This window comes from Balaenoptera borealis (genome assembly GCF_965194805.1).
Source record: "Balaenoptera borealis genome assembly, chromosome: 3".
Taxonomy (NCBI): Eukaryota; Metazoa; Chordata; class Mammalia; order Artiodactyla; family Balaenopteridae; genus Balaenoptera; species Balaenoptera borealis.
Genome location: NC_138866.1, coordinates 160832945 through 160848140, shown reverse-complemented (window position 1 = coordinate 160848140; position 15196 = coordinate 160832945). Strand labels below are relative to the sequence as shown.

Here is a 15196-nt window from a genome sequence, read left to right as displayed (position 1 = left end):
GAATGGTGTGGCTTGATTTACTCTTCAAGGGCTCTCTCCTGCGCCTCTGTGTAGGGACCCGATGGCTGGGGGCAAGAGGAGAAGCAGGAAGGCTGGTTTGGGGGTCACTGCTGAGCTGGCTGACCTGGAGGCTCGGGGAGCCTGATGGCTTGGACTAGGGAGGGAGGAGGTGATGGAGTATGGAATACATTTTGAAGGTGGGGTCGAAGCACGCTGCAGCATATAGTGACTGCCAGACTGCTATCTGTTTACTGAAACAAAACTGAAACGTACTAGGTAAAATACGAAAGTGTCAGAAATGGTGACTCAACTATAGTCGTCAATATGGCAGTTGATAAATATAATGATGGATTAAAAAAAAATCTACCTATCTTTAGTCATTAATAGTAAAATAATGTGGTATGATAAAATAACATGAATAAGTACCAGAGCAGAAAACTGGAATCAGATGGGCCATACACCATACCCAGGGATTCATCCCCTAAGTGGCCCCAGAAGAGTCTAAATCAATACTTGGTCAAGCGTTGGCTAGTCGTGGCAACTCCACAGGCCCATATCATCGATGCCGAGATATCTCAGGTCAAGTCTAAGGCTGTCCCTTGCAGAATTCCCCCTTGCTTAGGGGAGGCCAGCCTTTGCTCTGTTAAAGCCATCAACTGATCAGATGAGGCCCATTGATACCATGAGGATAACCTGCTTTACTCAAAATCCACCGATTCAAATGTTTATCCAATCCCAAAAAACACTTTCACAGAAACATCCAGAATAATGTTTGACCAAACATCTGGCACTGTGGCCCAGCCAAGTAGACACAGAAAATTAACTGTCAAAACCTCCAAACCCCAAGTTCCGTTCACTCACACTTTTGCAAGAGGGAAGAAAGTTGAGGGGTTTAGGCATCATAATGCTTGCGCCATTTATTTACCCCCGGTTTTATCCTCAAGCTGGTGGTCTAAGGATATACCTTTTTTAATAAATTCATTTACAAATGAATGTGTGTGCTTTTCCTGTGATAAACTGGAAAATTCACCTCTTTTTCTACTCCCAGCCATGACTGCATAGGACCTTTTTACCATTAAAATTTCTGGCCTGGGGCCATGACATTGAATGCCAGGGGAACATTAAAGAAAGCCACCATAAAAAACATGAACAACAGTGGGAAATTTACCTCTCATTGCCTTCTCTAGGGAAAATAAAAAAAGACTTTTTATACTTTTTTTGAAGAGGAAGGCTCACTTCTCTGAACTATTCGCTCTTTAGAGTGTCCGTCAAGGTGGGCACCTTACTTTTGATTTTTGTGTGTGTGTTTTTTTTTTTTGGCTGTGCCACACAGCTTGTGAGATCTTAGTTCCCCAACCAGGGACTGAACCTGGGCCCTGAGCAGTGTGAGTGCAGAGTCCCAACCACTGGACTGCCACGGAATTCCCCTCACCTTACTTTTTATTTTTTTATTTTTATTTTTTTTGTGGGAAAATGGACATTTTTATTTTATTTTATTTTTTCAATTTAATTTAATTTATTTTTTTTATACAGCAGGTTCTTATCAGTTATTCATTTTATACATATTAGTGTATATATGTCAATCCCAATCTCCCAGTTCATCACACTTTTTAAAGCAATACAATCAGGGTTGTGTTGAGATGATATTGCCAGTGTACCAGCAAGTTCTCTCACAAGAGCCCAGCACTGAGGCTCAAGATAGAATAAGAACAATATTAATAGTGGCTCAGATTTGCATCATTCTTTGAAGCTGGCAAAATGCTACTGCAGCGTTGGCGATGAGAAAGATTTTGAGGTCTTTACACCTCTAAGGTTCCCCAGTTTCAGAGTCCTTTATCCACAGATTTTTAAGAGTACAGACCACTCTGCAGGGCACAGCATCCCCACATTGTTTTGTCACTAAAATTCAGTTTATAAAAATAGCTTTCGTATTAAAAGCATCGGCAGCCTGCTACTGGGACTTCTACCCGGCAGTCTGTTTCCTTCTGTTCCAGAGCAACAAAACAGAAAGTAAATAAACCCGAAGAGTGCAAGCAATGGGTCACTCAGAAGCTATGCAAACAACCTTTGCTTTCAAAAAACAGAATCCTTACCATCCTTTGTCTTCCAAGGAGCTAAAAAAGCTACAAAACTGTAATGACTTTCATACAATCTTTCCAAAAGTGTATGCATGATAATATCCCACTCCTTTTACAGAAGGGGAAGAAAGGGAGGTGCCTCACTCCATAGTTTACATTCAGGTCAAGGCCAAAGCCAAGACCAAATTCCACAAACATTCACTGAGCTTTTTCTGTGTACAAATTACCATGGTAAATGTCAGATTCAGGTTGTGATCTTCAGATATGTATTTTTTCACTACGAAAATTTTGTCAGAAGCATTCTTTTAATTGACAAATGGAATGAAGAGAAAAAACCTGGCATTTTTTTAAACTAGAAAATATTGGCTCTTTCAATGTGATTTATGCTTTGAGTCAAGAGAAGAAAGATGGAGATATTTCTGTCTCAAAGAATTCCTGGTTTCATAGATTTTCTTTCTTTCTTTTGTTCTTTTTAGCAGCTGAAGGCACACCAACAAAAGATTCTTAGGAAATAACAGCCATACATTCTATTTTTATAGGTCTGTTGCTTCTAAGAGTCCAGAGCAGTTTGAAACCAGTACAAATATGAAAGCAAATAGTGTGTAGCACAGCGCTTGGAATAAAACAGACAATAACTTACAATGACTTGGACTACAGTATTGCTTCACAACATGTCTTTTTCTATGATTTCTTTGACTCATGGTTTGGGCTAGACTTGAAAAACTTAGTTTATTATTAAACAAAACAGGAGGATTAAAGGAAATGTGTTTTTATTTTTATTTTTTAGTACCCACATCAAAGCTTTATATCACTGGGTATATTATTACAATGCATTTCCTTAAATTCTCTCATTACTATGAGGTAAGAAGCTATTATGTCCATTTCACAGTTGGTCAATCTGAGGCTCAGAGAAATTCATTGACTTATAAAGAATCTATTAGGGGACACCACTGGGATTTGAATGCAAGTCTCTTCATTCCTTATACCTTTTTTTTCACTATTTTGGGCTGTAGTATTATTCTATGATCCATCACATGTGAATCTAAAACAGTTTTCTAGGAGCTGGCGATTGGTGCTGTTGTCTGCTTTTCAAACTGGATGTTAAAATTCGTTAGACTTTTAGAGATGGACAACTTTTCATAAAAGTAGTATAGCATTGGTATGTGTGAACGCTTTGCTTCCAATAAGCAGAATCTAACTTAAAGCCTTTTAATATCATATGAATCAGTTGCTAGCCCCATTCTTGTTTTGGAATATTTTATTAGCATTTTCAGGAGAGGAAACTACTGAATAGTGAAGTAAGAATAAAGATAACAGGAGAAGATGGTCTACGAGGAAGTGGCTGAAATGATCACACAGGGTGCAAGACCTTGGTGGTGCAGAAAATAAATTGGGGATATGATTTGATTCAATCGTTCAACCTGTAGTTATTAAACACGAATTTTAAAATGTTACAAGATTGTACTAGAAGTTTATGAACAATGCATATTTTGAGCAAGTGGCAGATGGGAGACGGAGCAGGTAATATTTTGGAGCAGGTAGTACTTTTGAAGCTTCTCTTATGTGCCAGTCCTTCTCTCTGAAAGAGAAATTTAATCCATTTTTACATAGAGACAGGTAGAGAGGGAGGAAGGAGAGAGACACAGTGACAGACAGACAGAGAGAGACAAAGGGAAACCAGTGATGGCGGAGCTGGGATTAAAGTACAAGTCCTTCTGGCTTCCGGTCCAAGTTCTTTTTTTTTAATTTTTGGCAGTGCCCCCAGAGTGAAAGTGCAGAGTCCTAACCACTGGGCAACCAGGGAATTCCCAGTCCAAGTTCTTTCCATTCTAACATACTCTCTTATGGGGCAGATGTGGATTCAGTAGAACCAGGGAGTTTTCTGAAGGCCTCTGGTGAGTTTGGCAAAAAGATACCTGTTAGCTTTGAGTAATGCCTAATGCAGCCCAATCTTCAGCGCAAACCTTTTTGCCTCTTAAATAACATGAATATAGGCAGCACTCAATAAATATTTGAGGTTGATTTTTACTTACCAGGAGTTAATTTTCTTCTATATCTAATTTTTAATACATTTACCTTGTCAAGAAATTGGCTTGGGAAACCTTGAAAAATCCTTGAGTCCCTCCCTGACAGGGTATGAAATTAAAATGAAAACCTCTAAGAACTTATCAACTTTATTTCAGAAGCATTTACAAGTGTAAAAATTAATCTTTACAGGGATAAGGAAAAAAATCACAGCACTCTACTAAAAAGCTACTTGTAATGACCCATTTTAAAAAATGGAAGAGGTTTTACTTTCCAAAGAAGCATGTTATGTACTCTATATGTTATTCAAAAATGGAATGATTTCATATGAATATATTTGTTTACTTAAAACTAGAGCTGCCAAATTGTTATCTATAATCAAATATAGTAAGCACTGAATTCTTCCTTTACCCCTGATAGCTGTATTCCCAACACTCCACAAAAAACCAAAAAAAATTATATAAAAAAATCTGAAAGCAAGTCAAAATTTGTTTCCAGTAGATGGCACTGCAAATCAAGGCTTAATGGGTCTATTAACTATTATTTCTTTGACCAGAATAATTATTTCTGTAGTGAGATGCACTAAAGCGACTTATACAGTAAAATCAAATAGGTTGGGGGCTTTGAGGCTACAATAAAGCTGCATTGTCCAGTGTCCTGACACTGATATTTCTTCTCTATTTAGCATAGTTGGGGATTTATTAAGGTAGCGGGTGCATGTAACAAAAACTGTCTACTTGCTTTTACGTGAAACCCACTTTTTGATGTGGGATTTTGGTTGCCCATTTTAATTTGTTTAGTCTATTTTATGTTTAAGTCCAAGGGGACTTTCTATACTTTTGCACAGTGCCTGATTCAATCTCACTCAGGTTAGTTAACTTGCAGAGGCAAAACTGAGCCCGGGTCATAAGCCATACCCCTGACCTGTGCTGGTTTTCGGTGTGTGTATGTGTTTGTGTTGGACAATAAATAGCCTCAGTTATAGAGAATGTAAAAAATTGCAGACAACTCCAGCTCTGCCACGTAAAACGTGACACATACTTACATGACACATGCCCACGGATCAGAGTCCTGCTTTGTATGTTAAGGAATACATGCTTAAAACATATTTTAAAACCATTTAAAGGAGACATTACACAAAATAGAGACTAGAACATATTAAATGCTATCATGTATGTAAAGACACCTAGAAGAGCGTCTGGCACAAAATAGATGCTAAATAAATCTTCCCTCCTCTTTCTCCTTCTTTAATGGAGTGCAAGAGTGAAAGGCCAGGCCCTGCTCTGCAGCTGTAGGTGAGACCTCTGTCATTTCACTTCCCTGGACTCAGGCTTCCTTGCCTCTCAAAAGGGCTGGAAGCCAGGCTGCAAGATCTAGAATATTCTGCTTCATATAAAATAAGACTCACAAGTGGAGTATGTGATACTAGGCACCCAATACAAGTAGCCTCAGAAGCTGGATGTGACTTTTCATCATAATGTTCATCTTCCTCAGTGAAAAGGAAGCCATCAGTCAAAACTGGCACTTTCACAGCTAAACCATCTCTGCTCTTTAAATAAATGTCCTAGGAGAGTTCAGACATCACGAATTTTTTTTTTAATACACCCTGTGTGTGCAGTTATTTTTTTCTCTTGTCAAGGAAGCCTGAAATTTCTTCATACTGTACAGGAAGCAACGGTGGGTTTCTGGAATTTTTAGAAATGGATGAGAAAGTGCTCCAGGTGATATCTTTGTGGAGCCCTTACTCACCACTACGCTCATTTACCTATTTAAACAGTGAGCTCCACTACCCAGGCTTTTCTCAGTGACTCTCAGGTACCTCGGCCCAGACACTTAGATGGGCAAACAAAAACCCATACAGTAAATACAAAAACACAATAGTAATCTAAATGAGGCAAAAATATGACTCGAGCAATACCTTCACTGCTGATCGGGAGGGCAAAGAAGGCACTTCCCCTACCGATCTGTTCCTTTTTTTTCCTCTTTGTGATCCCAGGGTTTACACCTTGGCTATTTTTAATTGGTAGAGATGGTGTTAGGATATTACAGAAAGCAATCTGTGGCTTTGGGCTGGGGTAGATTGATAAGCACTCTTTAGAGTTTGAAAGGACTTTACAGAACATCTAATCCAATCTCCTTTACCCATGAGAAAAGAATGGCTCAGAGACATCATTTGATTTACATAGGTCACACAGGAAATTAGTGATGAAGCAGGGATGAGGTCATTTGACTCCCAACCCAGGAGCTAAGTGCTTGAATGGGTATAGGGGAAAAGGGTGAAAAGATAAGGGAGTGTCTTCAGATTTCACTCTTAGTGACCTCAGGAGGGGTGATGGAATAACACAATCTCACCTGGCCTAAGAGACAATATGTTAAGATCCCAAGCCTCCAGCAAAAAGAAGATTGCATACATTCTTCAAATATTTGTTTATTTTCAGGGGCTTTTGGGTGACACTTTTCCATCCTTCTGCTTTCATGTTAAGCTAATTTGTCTAATATCTCAGAGATTCTCTATGTTAAGGAAGCAAAATGGTTCATTTTCTTTAGGGCATTTCCTCATACGATAACTTAAACATGGAGTAATTATGAGCAAATTGACCAACATTCGTCTTGGTGTGAAGATTATTGTGACAAGATTTAAGTAATCATATGTCTTTAGCATAAATCATATGCATATAGTTTTCGACTCTTCTGCAATACTTTTTGAAACACACATAATAATGAGTAGGAAACTTTTCAACTGTTATTTTTATTCCTAAATATTTTCCAGTTAGCAAATATAATTTTAATATTTTATATACTTTAGCCTCATTCGCAGGAAAGAATTCCAAAGTCCCTTGGAAGGCATAAATTAGATGTGTAGGTGTATTTTAAAAGTGATATAATTCATGGCGTAACCATTGTTTACGCATGAAGTAAGTTACAGTCAGTTGGTGTGGTCAAAGCCTTATTTTTGCCAAGATTTTTAGAAAATGTTAACAATTTATAGAGGAATCTCGTGGCGTTTATCATGAGATTTACGTGGTTGAACTTCTCTGATTTGGAATGTATTATACCTTCTTTACTTTGAAACAGTCCCAGTTTTTACCAAGGCTTTATCTTTGGCTAACTCTTTTGTTTTCTCTCCTCCCCCTCTCCCCCTCCCCCGCCCTCCTTTAATTGATTTAGGGTGGATTCTACATCTGGAGACTCACATCCCTAAAGTATCTGCTTCTGAAATAAAAATGAAAGTGGGAAGGTATTGGAATGGGATGAAGGGCCGCGTTAATTACCTCGGGGAGTCTTCGAACCAATTTCTTCTGCCTCATTGATGTCCTTGGATAGAGGAGAATGGAGGCAGGATGCAAAATAAAGAGCCAAGGAACGTTCAAGAAGTCACGTGGGAAAAGCAATATGAAAGTAGAAGGTTGCCGAACTTTGAGAAATTTCACCCTAGACAACGTTAAGATTCTTGGAGGTAACAATGTGATGACCATCGTGTACTGTGGCTTCATGATTTTATGTCTTAATCGCGATAAATATAAAAACTGTAACTCCTCCACACTGTTCTCCAGACTCACGGGCAAAGTTATACAGGGGTCTGAGTACCAAAAACATAAAGAGACCCCAGTACTTTGGAGGAACCGTAAGATAATGTATACACAGGCCATCGAGTTAGGGATTCGGTGTCCTTTTGCAATTGTTTCTTATTTTGATGAAATAACGTTCCGTTTATAATAATGACTCAAAACTGGTAAACAAACCTAGAGCCGGCGCAATGGCTGCTGCAGCTCACGTCGCCGCAGCTCTTGGAGAGGGAAAGTGCATCCTCTCTGTAAACTGGAGCCGCCCGGAAGTCCTGGCGGGGGGGAGAGGAGCGGTCCTCTGCCCCCTCCCGGGCCCGAGCCCCGCGGCGAGGTTTGGGGCACACGAGGGAGAGCCACGGCCACCGCGGTGGACGCAGCGCGGCGGGGAGGGGGGCTGGCTGGAGGAGGGGATCGGCTCTCAGGCCCCTCTGCTGCGGCTGCGCTTCAGCGGTGCCGAAGCTGCTGACCCTGTCGAAGGGAAGGGCGCGCGGGGTGGGTCTCCCGCGCTGTAAGTCCCCTTGGGATGGCACCGTCCACCGCCCCCCTCCCTCCCTACGGGCCAGACTGTGTGATGAAGGATCGAAAAGACGAGACCCGGGGGTAGAGTCCAGAAGCCTGCCTGGAGTCCCCATTCTGGATCCTTAGTAGCCGCGGTGCAAACATGGACTCATTTGGGAGCCGTCTCAGAGTACAGAGGGAGGCAGTTTGGGGGTGCAGGCGACAGCGTTAATGTGCAGGAACGGGGTGCGGTCGGTGTGAGGATTCTTCGTCTTCAGTGACCTTCAGGTGAAAGAGGTCGGATGTCCCCAGGAGGAGGGGACCAGGAAGCTGGAGGGCATGCAGACTCCGGCTGGAGTTTGAACTGAGTCGCTTGTCCTTTCTGAGTCTCAGGTGGTACCTCGAATGAACGTGTGACAGGACGAAGGCGTTTTATACCTCGCAGAGCGCCCTCCAACATGTAGGGAAATACAATTTGCCCAGCCTGCAAGTGCACGGCGTCTCACTGCCGCCGAAGCCCCCGAGGCTCTCCGAGGTCCGCCCACCGTTTCGGTGGAGGGGCCCTCGCGACCGCGTGGCTTGGCTGGAGCAGTTTCCCGGCACGTCCGTCGCGCGGTTCTTCTAGACCAGCCGGGCCCCGCTGTCGGGGAGAGGACTCGCCAGGGCAGGACCCCGCCCGTCCCGCGCGCGCTCAGACTCTGACCTCCTCTCTCTCGGTCCTCCCCGCGCCTTGTCCCCCGCCCTTCAGAGCGTCCACCTATCCTCCGAGGACTTATAGTGCCTGAGGTCTCCGGTCCGCGAGGACTCGCGGGGGTGGAAGGACGTGGAAGGACGTGAGAGGGAGGGCGGAGCTACGAACTCGAAGCAGCCTTGGAGCGCAGGGTCCTCTGGCCCCCCGGCCCGGGCCAGGGAAGGGGCGCGACGAGAGACGTTCTTAAGAAGGAGATGGACACAACTGGGAGACTCCGGGGGATTTTACCCCTTGTGGCAATAGAGCAAAAACCCTGACAAAACGTGTCAGTTCTCCATTTCCCACAGAAATAAATTCTAGCCCCCAGCAGCATCTCCTCGCTCCTTAAGTACAGCAAAGCCCACCTTCGGAAGTTCTCCGTCTTGCCCACTCGGGCGTCGCCAGCATTTCCGCATTGGGGACATTACGTTCAGTCTCTGCCCAGCCGTTGCTCGGGCCGGGGAGGTCCACTTTGTCCTCCCCCCACGCCCCGGGCAAAGTGCCCGCGGACCCGCACACGCCGCCGGGAAACCCTACCCTGCGCCCGTCTGCGCTGCCCCTGTTTCACTCCCACCATCGCAGAGGGCCACGTTTTTCTCGGGCAGGAGTCCTTTCCCGCCCTACAAGAGCCAGCCCAGGCCAGGTGCCCTCTGCGGTCGCCCCGGCCCGGACATTTCCCCAGGACACGCCGTGGCGACCCTCGTTACCTATGTCCTGCCGATCGCAGCGGCAAGCTGGCCAGAGCAACCCCAACTGAATTTTCCGACCCCTCTGGGCTCGTTTCCCTGGAAAACCTTTCCCCGACCCCCTCCCGCCATCCCTAAGGGGCCAGGAAATGTTTCAATCTCCATAGAAAAAGCGCAATTTAAGTGCCGGGTGGGGCGCAGTGGGCGGGACTCGGGTCGCAGAGAGAATTGAATTTCTCTCCGCTCGGAACCAGCCTTCGGCGGATAAAGCGCAAGTTTGTGCATTTGGTCCACGGAGGGATTGCAAACCGACGAAACAGAAAGTGTTCCAGTGAGATGCGGAGTTTGCCCAGATTTCCCTGCAGATGGGTGTGCGGAAACGCCTGTGATGGGAACTTTCTGCAGATCGTGTATAGATGGGAGCTAAAGAAAAAAAGGGAGGGGAGCGGGGCGGGGAGGGGGCAGTGGGAGCGTGAAATGTGCCTCTGTGTGAGTGTGTGTGTGTGGGGGGGAAATGTGCCCAGACGCGGAGGCGTCACAGGGGGGGGCGTCACAGCGGGGGCAATGGAAGGAGTGCGGAACGTCCCGCAGGCTAATTGGCTTAAGACGTTCTGCAAGCGCTTGGAAAAGGTCGTTGAAGGAGTTCGCTGCACACACACAAAATAATAATCTTAAAAAAGAGTGCCGGGCATGCGCACAGAGAGGATGCCATATTGGAATGAGGCTGTAGTGGGAGTCGGCGGAGTGGAGCGGGCGCGCGCGGGAGGCGGCGGGCGGGGAGCGAGCAAACCAGAGCTAGCGGGTGAGGCCGGTGTCCCCCCCACCACGGCGGCGCCCGGGGTCTTAGTCCACGCCGCGGGGAGGACGAACTTCATCAGGTAGGACGCCGCGCGGTCGCTGTCCCCGCGCCCAGCCAGCCCAGCGAGCAGACCTCCGGCCCGCAGGTTGAGCGCGCCGGTCAGCTTCTTTTTTCCAGCTCCGAAAAAAAGGGAAGCTGGAGCCAGCCCGGGGGTGGGGGGCTGGAGGAGGGGGTGCTGAGGGAGAGGAGCGAAAGGGAAGGACAGGAGGAGAAAGCGACAGCACTGGAGCAGAGCCCCAAAGTCCGCTCTGCGCTCCGGGTTGTCATTTTTGCTCCCCCTGTCCCCTTCTCCCGGTCCCTCGGCTTTGCAAAGCCCGGCCTTGGCGGGGGTCCGTCCGTAGTTGCAAAGTGTCCTCCTCCCCGGGTGCAAGCTGTCCCCTCCCGCCGCCCACCTTCCTCATTTGTGCGCTCATTTTAGCGACGCAGCCGCCCTTGCTACCCCGCGCTCTCTCGTTGGGGTCTCTTTCTTCTTCCTTTTTTTTTTTTGGTGTGTGTGTGTTTGGGGTGGCGGGGGGGAGTGGGGGGAGAAGATGATGGGGTGAGGACTGGAGACCAACCATCAGGGGGGTTAAAAATCGTGGACCCATTCGGAATCCCCCCTTTGGAAACATTTGCCTGTGCAGCTGAAATGAAATTGTCAGTAGTAGTTTCGGAGCGTGCTCCCGCATGGATGATCTTTTTGTTCTTTTTTTTCTTTTCTTTATTATTATTATTATTTTTTCTTTTACGTTAAAGTAATATCCTGTCACTTGGGGCTTTCCTGTTGTCTACTCTCATATGACCTTTCAAAATTACTAATCTGATCAGGCTTTGGAGTTTATTTTTTTAATGTGTGTGTGTGTGTTTGTGTGTGTGTGTTGGTAAAATCCGCCAAAAAAACAACTGTAGGAACTGCTAGATATATTTACTGATTTTTGACCCGAGGCGGCGGGAGGGGATTAACCGGAGAAAGGGGGAGCCTTAGGTGAAGGAAGTGGTTGATTTGCGGTGGCCAGACGCAAGTCCAGAGCCTGATCCGTACTCGTGTTTTCTTGGAAGCAACGGCGGGGAAGGAGTATTTAGAAGCCGTGCCAGTTTCAATATGGCGGGCTAAGGTGGCTTTTAAAAACTGAAAATAAAGGTTTTGAGGTGGGAAAAAACCCAACCGGAGGTGCCATCTCTTAGTTTCAACTCTCTTTGACTACTCCAGTAGCTGCTTTAGCGAATTAAATGGGAAAAAAGAGAGGGAATGAGCTGCCCTAGTTTTTTCCGTGGTTAGAGTCTGCGTGTGTCCAGTCCATTGCTAAAGGGGAGAGGGGTCCCGCTGGCCCGGACCGGGGCATCCGAGCACAACTGCTCTGTGTGCCTTTGGATCAGTGTGCATACCTGTGTGTGCAGTTGGCGGGGAGGGTGCCAAAGAGATCCGCCCCGAATTCGTGTGTGCGTCTTGGAACCAGACCCTACCATGATTTGACATGACAAACTGCTGACACGTGGTGCAAAATACATGAGGGCAGAGGGAATGATTTATTTCGGCTTTCTAGGAGACCAGTTCTCTTTCTCTGTATGCTGGATCCTGTGTGCGTGAAGCCCGGTAGGTGGAGCGGGGAGGTGCTTATTAAAAGGACTCACTCACTGTCCAGGCTTTCGGGTGAAGTCGGACTGCAGACGCCCGTGGGGTTCTGTGTGCAGGGGGCGCGCTGCAGTTAGCGGTGGGCACCCGGTGCAGTTCGCGCCGCGGTGGGGTGAGAGGTGGGGGGGCCGGCGTCCGGGGCTTGGTGGGTAGGGTGGGGGAGTGAAAGTGCAGCGGCGGAAGGGCGGGGGCGCGCGGACCTCCGCTGCAGAGCGTGCAGGGGGGAGGGGAGGAGTTGCTTTTGGAGTTGCGCTCTAGGGGCGGTGGGGGATGGGGAGAGCGTTAGCGGAAGAAAGTGTCCCTTGCTCTGATCGGGCTCCGAGAGGGCTGGATCCGCTAGGGGCCTTCTCGGCGAGCGAGCAGGGGTGTCGCCTTGGGCTTTGAGAGGGCGGCGAGGTGCCCGGGAAAAGCCGGCCTCCGGGCCCGGAGAGGGTCAGGGAGCGGAGTTTGAGGGCAAAGTCGGAGCTTGTGAGTGGAGCCCGAGGGAAAGCAAGCAAACCGAGCGCCCTTAGCTGGGAACTGGGGTCCCCGACAGGGGTCGCTAGTGGCCAGGATGCAGCCGCGGAGCGGAGGTCGCGCAGCGGTGCCAGCGGGGTGGACCTGGGGGACTGGGGCCACACGGCGGCCGCGCGCCGTCCCCAGGGCCAGGCGAGGGCCGGTCCGGGGTACCTTCTCTGTGCCCGTGGCCTGATGGCGCGTCTTCCTAGTGCGCCAAGATGATTTTAAATCATGGGGTTAAAAAGATAGCGCTGGCCAGGTCTGTAGTTACCGCAGTAACGTGGTCTCTGGGCATTTTCAGAGGCCTGGAGGGAGGATCGATGGTATCGGTTTGTCTTCCCACTTAGACGGACGCCGCGCTGTCGGACAGGCCAGTCCCTCGCGGCGGCCCGTGGGTGGGGCCTCGGGGGAAGCATCACCAAGATGCGAGACCCCGCGGCAGATTTTCCCTCCGACCTGGGTGGCGGGGCTGAGCGATCTGCGACCCTCAGGCCCAGACGCGTTTCGCACCCCCAACCGCCGGGCCGAGCGCGCGGCGCGTCCCCGGCGCTCCGGTCCCGCGCGTCCCCCCGGGGACAGCTCTCCCGTGGGCTTCGCCCAAGTGGAAACCAGCCTAAGATGGCTCTGTGCTTGTAAACTGCAGTTTCAGCCGGGAACCCCTCCCTTCGTCCTCCTGACGTCGCGGCTGACAAGCGCACAATTCACTCCAACGCCCCGAAACCTGCGATTTTGCACCGAGCTGTGCGGTGGAAGCGAACATACAACCGACTGCGAAGAACATTCCACAGGATTCTCGCAGGGCCCAAGTTTTCCTTCTCTTGGGTAGGAGCGGGAGGAGGGAGGAACCGAGACGAGGCAGGAGCACGGCCGACCCCCGCCCCGAAACCGGGGCTGGGGACTTTCACGCGTAAAAAACGCAGGGAGGTGCCCCGGGGACGCGGAGGGTGGCCTTGCGGAGCGATGGCCACTCTCAGGGGCGCTCGTCCTTGACCACATTGGTGGTGTCGGGAGTCCGGACACGACGCCGGGAAGCCTGGGAGGCCGTTTCCAAACTTCTGTAGACCTGCTTGCAGTTTCGCTTTCGGAATTTTCGGGATCTTTGGGTTTATAGAGTTGGGTGGGATTCCGGGAAGGGCAGGGCGCCAGGGGCTGGCCGCACGGCTACTCGTTCCTTTCAGTGCAGAAGTGAGACTGCTCACCCACTCGGGCGTCCCCTGCGGTGCCTCCCTGGACCCCGAGCGCCGGCGCCTTTGAGGGTCTGGGGCTCCAGGCCCCGCGCTCCGCCCCGACTCCGGAGAGCTTGGTCCCCGCGCCGCGTTTTGTCGGCTCCAGCGGCGCAGCCGCGGCGGATCCGAGCCCACTGGTGGGAAACTGCCTCCGACGCAGGCAGACCCTGCCTGAATCCAGATCCATCGCTGCCGCCCTCTACCCTCCCTCACCCTTCCACCCTTGCACCGGAGCGGAGGGACCCGGGGGACCGATTGCGTGTCTGTACCAAGCAAATGGACCCAGGTTTCACCAGGTCGGAGAAAAACCGAAAACAGGCTCAGATTAGGCCCCGTTTCCTGGGAGTCTTTGGGGGTGGGGAGCGAGGTGGAGCGGGTAGGTGTGGGGGAGGGGAGAGGCCTTGGTGGTCAGAAGGAATTGCTGGCTAGGCTGTCCTTTGAGATAGGAGATCTGCTACTTTCTCCGTTCGAAGCATTAAATTTGCACACACTCTGCTTCCTCCTTTCCATAAATAAGTACTGTCTCAGATTTTTATCTTAGTTCATGGCTGGGACCCTGCCGCTGCCTGGAAGGTGGCTGGGGTGGGCGGGGGACCATACACCCATGCGCACCAGAAATCCTCCAGTCCCCTACCCAAGCTGTGCGCAGAACCCATTACAGGGCCAGTGGAAACCACTGCCCAGTGGCAGGGCGATTCAGCACCCCTTACCCCAGAGAAGAGTTCCATCAGCCAGTCTGTCTTGATGTGTGTTCTAGAAGTGCCAGCTGAGACCTGCAGGGGTGACAAAGGAGTATTTCCCATTTCCCATTAGGTTACCCACATCTTGAACCTCAAAGAAGCCATCTGCTGGGACATGAATTTCACTAATGATGGGAATAATTGATCAGAGAGGGCTTTTCCTCTTCATGTTTTCTTGCAGAAATTGTGGACTAATTTTTTGGGAAAACTTGCTAGTTTCCCAAAACCAGCTTTATGATAACTAGCTTTATGATTCTTGACTTAAAAAAAAAAAAGCCGGAAGCAGAAGAGGGTCCTGAAGAAAGGGGAAAGCCATGGTGATTTCCCTTTTCTCTTTATAATAAGACTTTCCTTTGCTGTCCTGGGAGTGCTGATGGGTCATCAGATCCCATTTTGCCCACTCTAGTTGAGGTGGCATTTTCCACCTTTCTCTCTGTGCCGTTGTCCCCAAAGGACTTGCCAAATCTGAGCAAAAATGCTGGGTGATGGAAACATTGCTCTGAGCAGTAAGTGAATGAGACTTCCCTTGAATTGATAGAGGGTGCTTTTGGGATCAGAGAAGCACATGTAGTGAAAACGCAGAAGATTTCAAAGTAAAAGAGTTCTTTTTTTTTTTTAAGTAATTGAACAAAAATAGTCTACTGTGGAATTTGAATTATCTCCAGTTCTAGTATCAGA

General features: G+C 48.5%; 1 protein-coding gene across 8 annotated transcripts in view; it reads left to right on the top strand.

Annotated features, from left to right (window-relative positions):
* The first annotated feature begins 9593 nt into the window (after window positions 1-9593).
* SFMBT2 (Scm like with four mbt domains 2) overlaps window positions 9594-15196 on the top strand; it is a 223070-nt gene continuing 217467 nt past the window's right edge. For 2 of the 8 annotated variants that reach the window (XM_082387145.1, XM_082387138.1), the window contains exon 1: window positions 10337-10461. The gene's annotated coding sequence lies outside the window, so the exon portion shown is untranslated. The other 6 variants (XM_082387139.1, XM_082387144.1, XM_082387141.1 and 3 more) reach the window with 6 other exon arrangements.